We start from the raw sequence: 6,000 nt of genomic DNA on the forward strand, positions 1-6,000 counted from the left end.
CATGTTCCATAAGTTAATATGCCTTTGATATGTTGTGATATCAGTAGGATATCTTCCATTATGCCCAAAACGAGTTTAAAACCAATTTATGCCCCGTAGGGGTATTTTGGTCATTTTTTAAAGGTTATAAAAGAGGTTAAATAGTAATCTGAGTTTCGGGTCTGATTATATCAGTAAAAATACTTAATTTACTAAGTTACATCAGTAGGGTATAACCTATACGTGAAATTTATCACTTATAACCAAACTATGCATCTTAAGGGCATTTTGGTAATTTCACATAGGCTTAAAAAGGTTAAAACTAGAATTCTGAGTTTAAGACTTTTGCTTCTTGCTAATGTATGAAGGTTTACTTAAAACATCAGTAGGTATCAAGTCTTATACACCTAAAATGGTTTTAATATATACTATGCGTTAAAAACGCTTAAAAGGCGATTTTGGGCTATTTCCGGGTTCTTAAAGGAAAGCTGATATTTTTACTATTTCAGAAGGCTTAACATTTTCTAATTATCATATTATATCAGTAGAAAAAAGATTTGGTATCAAAAGGTTTGGTAAAACTCATTTTATAGCCTAAAAGGGCAAAACCGGCAATTACCGAATCAATCTTAGAACCCTAAGTTATGCTCAGCCTAAAAATAAATAAAAATCTTCAAAAATCCCAAAATATTATATTACATCAGTGGGTAATAAGTTTGGTATTAAAAATTGGGTTTAGATAGGCTATATGCTAATTATGCGGTTTATTTACTTAAAAGCTTCTTAATTACGCTAATGAGCATAACTCTTAGTCTAGACCTCAAACTGATGTCAAATTCTAGGGACAAGTTTATAAATCAGTAGTGAAGGTTTCTATCCTTTCACTTTTTCAAAAAATCACATTTTAAGGTGATAAGGGCATAATAGTCAACATTTAAGCAATTAACGGAATCATGCATATGAATTGGATAACCAATGAACCAAGTTGTATAATCACAGAGGGTTATACGTATAGATAACTTGGTCCTATTGGAAATCTAAGGCATTCCTAATTCATGCTCAAACGGGTCAGAACTGAAAGTCAAAGCATAAGTCAAACTATGTGACTTTCGGTCCCGAACCGAGCTTAAACTGAAAATTGTCGAGTTGAACATGTTTAGACATGTTCTTATATTAATTACCAAGTTATATTAATGTCAAAACAGGTTGCATAGCTTCTACATTGCTAATTATGCATTTATTCGAAAATTAGCTTTCTGTTGACTTTTTATAATCAAGTTTGACTCGACAATTGACCTAATTAGAGTGGGAATCAGAGGGAGACCTTTTAGAGGTTTAATGCCCACATAATTACCAACTCATAGGAACTTTCAAATTGACAAATTACTGGAGCAATTAAGATTAATGACGAAGTCAAACCTTAATTACGACGGTTTGACTAAACGCTTGTAAACTAAGCAAAACTGAATTAAAGGAGGTTAACCATACTTACAATAGTCCTAATCACAACTAATGATCACTAGGAAAGATGCTTGAGCTCCAGGAACCTCCAAGAAGTGAGCTGTGAAGTTCCAAATGAATGAGCAATCAAGAACCCAAGATCATGGCCCTTATATAGGTTTCTTGGATCAATTTGATCATGCCAAACAAGTCTATGGATGTTATGGGACCATTACAAGTGTCCCTAAGCCTTAATATACCAGCAAACAAGCCCATAGGATCAAAAACAACCTTCTTAAGTCGGTTAAATGGCTGGAACAGGCAGCTGTCATGAATTTCTGCATCTGGCACCCTGACGCGGCCCGCATAAGGATCCATAAGGATCTTACGCGCCCCGCCTGAGGTACTCTGATCCGGTTACAAAGTTTCATAAATTGCAATTTTGGTCCCTGGTCCTTCTAAACTTGATTTTAAGCCCATTTCTTGCACTATAAACCCCCAAACTTGACTTTTAAGGACCCCAAGTCATAAACCAACTTTGTTTGGTCCCCGGTTACTCATACGTTCACCGAAAAGTCTTAAATTTCAACGTTGACGCTTTTAACCCCTCAAATACGAATATTGTCATAACTTTCTCATACTTTATCGAAACCTTGTGAAATTTTTATCACACATTCTTGTGAGTATAATTTATCATTACAAAGCTTCGGGTCCACTAAAAGATCACTCAGAGGTATACTTTAAACATGTTGACACATTTAGCCCCTGCAGTTTGTAATTCCTCACTTTCTTTCACAATTAGCTTCGTATGATCCATGATTTATTCGTTTAAGGGTATAAACATCTTGTAGGGTTATTGAAAGATGTATTTATTCATCATTGACATTTTGAACTCTTATATTCACATACTTTCTCTGTTTGTCAACTTTAGTCCTTCATACGTAATCTTTCACACGTTCAAAGCTTATGACACGTGTCAATACATTATTGGACATGAATTTTCGAGGTGTTACACCTTGAGAATGCATCCTGAAATTTTCTTTGATAAAGCTCTTCACAGGTTCTGAATCATCTCCTGGCTTTCCGTAGCAACAGGATCAGTAACCTTTCTTTCATCTACACACAACTCAAACAATTCTAAACAAAATTTTCTCATTAAAAATCTTATCAAAATTTGAAACATTCTAAATTCTGATTCAAATTAATGAATCATCTTAAATATTTCAAAACAATTAACCAAACCATTTGTTCATCATATTTAGCCTTTGGAATTTTGAAAATCAGCTCTCCAACATCAGTTGTCGAAAATCTTTTTGAATTTTTCATGATATGAAACACAAATGCAAGAACAGAATTTAAATGCAGAAAAGAAATATGTATAAACACTATTTTTTGTGAGTTTACGAAAGAGGATCATATCAGTTTTGAGACAAATCACAAGCACCGTTAAGCTTTTAATCGTTTTAAGTTTTAAACGATTCACATAGATTGACGATATATTTGTCCACTTAAACTCAATCTAAAAGCTTTCGAAATGCTTACCGATACGTTAAGGTATATTAATTATGCACTAAGTTCTTATGGACCCCACGATCTCAGCATATCCCCTCATCATGTAATACACTAACTCAAGTAATGCCTTTAAACTTTGATCAACTGTGATTTGTGCAAAAACAACGCAGAATTTTTAAACATTAACAATCAGGTCGATACTTCCGTATACGCAGAGAAAGTCCAATGTTTAAACAAAATAAGAAAATAAAAACAAGTTGAAATTGTTTAGGCTTTAACCACCAGTTCGATACTCCCGTATACGCAGAGGTGATCCAAAGCTTAAACGAAACACCAAAGAAAATAAAGCAGAACGTTTAGGCACTAACATCCAGGTCGATACTCACATATACGTAGAGGATGTCCAATGCTTAAACAAAATAAGGAAATAAAACAAGTTTAAGTCTTTGCAAAAGAAATACACAATCACAGTGTCATTTTTAGCAAAGTTGTGAAAGCTCACAAACTTAACCAGTTTTTATGCTTTTTGGCATTCAGGGATTACTGAGCAGGCACATAATCAAGAAGGACAAAACTAAGTACTATGCTTTCAATCATGTTTTCCACTAGAACTAAGCTTTTTCATTTATGTTTGTATCGTTATCGCAAATCTACTAGTCTAGCAGAGCCTATCGTCACATCTTTAGTGAGACCGTTTATCACATTTGACTTTACATTTCTTTAGCATGCTGTGATAGTCTACTGATTTTCTATCATTTCCTCTTGTCTCAACAAAACTCATTTTTACAATTTTTCAATGTTTTTGATTTTTTCAAATTTTCTACTTTTTTTTAAAATTTTACTCCCGCTAAAATCAAAATATATTTCAATTTTGATTTTCTGGGAATATTTGAAATCAAACTGTACAAACATGACAACATGATGAGAATTACTTCAATTCTCCATCCACATGGCGTAAACAATCAGAACTCCCCCTCACAACAAACTATTCTCCCATTGTGATTTCAAAACACTTAAGTTTGTTTTAATCAAAATGGCTTTTCCGGAAAATTAGTTTGTTTACCAACCACTTTTAGGTTCGGGGTCATTTCATCACTTTGTTCTCCTCAAACACATGAAAGATTTATCATTTCCGGTATTAAACCTCAACACCACTTGTAGAAAATCAAGTACAATTAAATGTCCTTGATTAACCACTTGTCGATCAAAATATCAATGATCAAATCAACATCCACTTCGGTGATATTTCTCAAGAAATGTGTCGATTCATGTTCCACGTTTACCAACCTGGGAACTCCGGCAAGTCAGGTTTTTCATTTGAACAGATTTACCCAAGCCTGACGGTACTTGGGTGATTTTGAATTCTTGTTCAACAATGGTGGAAAATTTGCATCATCCATTGTTAAACCTGAATTCTCAACTTTTACCTCAACAAATTGATCCTCTGGTTTTGATGAACCAGATTCATCACCTGAACATGGCTCCTTTGACTTTGTCGAGTCAAAATCATTGCCAACAACTGGCTCCTTTGTTTCCGAGGAAACAAATTCATCACCAGGAAGTGAAAATTTCACTTGCTTTGTTTTGTTAATCTTTTGATTAACCACTTTCTCTTTCTTCAATACCCCGTTAATCCTCAGATTTGTATCTGATGAATCCGTTTTGCTAGACTTGTCATTCTTTGGAGAGCAAGACGATTTATCAGAACTTTTATCTGTTTTACCAGTTGTATCCGATGACAAAATCCTTTCAAGATATTCTCTTGCTTTCTTCCTCTTCTTCCTCAGTCTGTCTTTCTGCCCCTGTGAAAGCTTTACTTTCGTTTCTGGAACTTTCTGTTCCTTGGGCTTTTCTTTGACTTTGACTGGTTTCTTTGCCATTTTTCTGAGATTCAGCCCTCAATCTTCCCTTTGATCTCATTGGCAATCTCTGGCAATGTGTCCTTTGATTTGGCAGTTATAGCATCTTCTCATCTCATGACTCCAACTCTGGCAGTTAACAGCAATGTGTCCTTGAACACCGCATGTGTAACACATTCTGTTATCGTACCATTCACCACTTCACACCAAACACTCAGATCATAGCATTGTCTGGCTCTGTGGTAGTCATCACTCCTCCTGAAAACTGAATTTGGCTTTGAAGCACTGTGGTCAAACCTGCACCACCCATTACCAACTATTTTTGAGTTTTCATTTTTCAATCTTTGTGATTTATGATTGTGATTGGATGATTGATCTGATGAGCTTTTATTTTCTACCTGAACAATTTTCTTATTTTTCATTTTTTGTTTTGATTCTGCATTCTTTTCCAAAGGTTTCTGCTTTGAGCATTCACCTTTTTCTGTAGAATGAAAATTAGTTTTCTGAAACTTTTCTTTTAATTTCAAAAACAATTTCTTTTTCTCAATTTTTTCATTTTCATCATCAGATTTCTCATCGCAATCTTCAATTTTGACTTTGTCAAAATTTGTGACATTGTCACTTATTGGAAAAGAATTGATTGGTTTTGGACAAGGGTGATTCAAAAACTCTGATGAAGTCACAAAACCTTTCAATTTCTTTTCAAGCTCATCAATTTTAGTTCTTGAATTCTTAGCTTCATTTTCAAGCTGAGATATTCTTTCAAGATGAGACTTGATTGTTTTTTCATTTTCAATTTTAATGTTTTCAAGAACAGACTTTTCATTTTCCAAAACTTTTATCTGTTCTTGAAATTTTGTTTCATTTGCTTTCAAATTTTTGTTTTCAAGCTTTATCCAGAAATCTTCATTTTCTGATGATTTCTTTTTTGCTTTCAGAATCTTTTTCTTTCTCTTTCTAAACCTTGTTTTCTGATGTCAAACTGTTCAAATCACTTAACAGTTTAACATTTTCAGATTTTAGCTTCTCACAATTTTCTTGCAACATAAGAATCTGTTTATCATGAGCTTGCTTCTCATCCTTCAACCTTTTTACTTCCAATGTCAAACTTTCTGCATCCTTCAAGAGTTTAACATTGTCAGCTTCAAGTTTATCATATTTAGAGCATACTGATTCAGAACTTGAAGATCCAGTCTTTACAGATTCTTCA

This window comes from Helianthus annuus, chromosome 13 (genome assembly GCF_002127325.2).
Source record: "Helianthus annuus cultivar XRQ/B chromosome 13, HanXRQr2.0-SUNRISE, whole genome shotgun sequence".
Taxonomy (NCBI): Eukaryota; Viridiplantae; Streptophyta; class Magnoliopsida; order Asterales; family Asteraceae; genus Helianthus; species Helianthus annuus.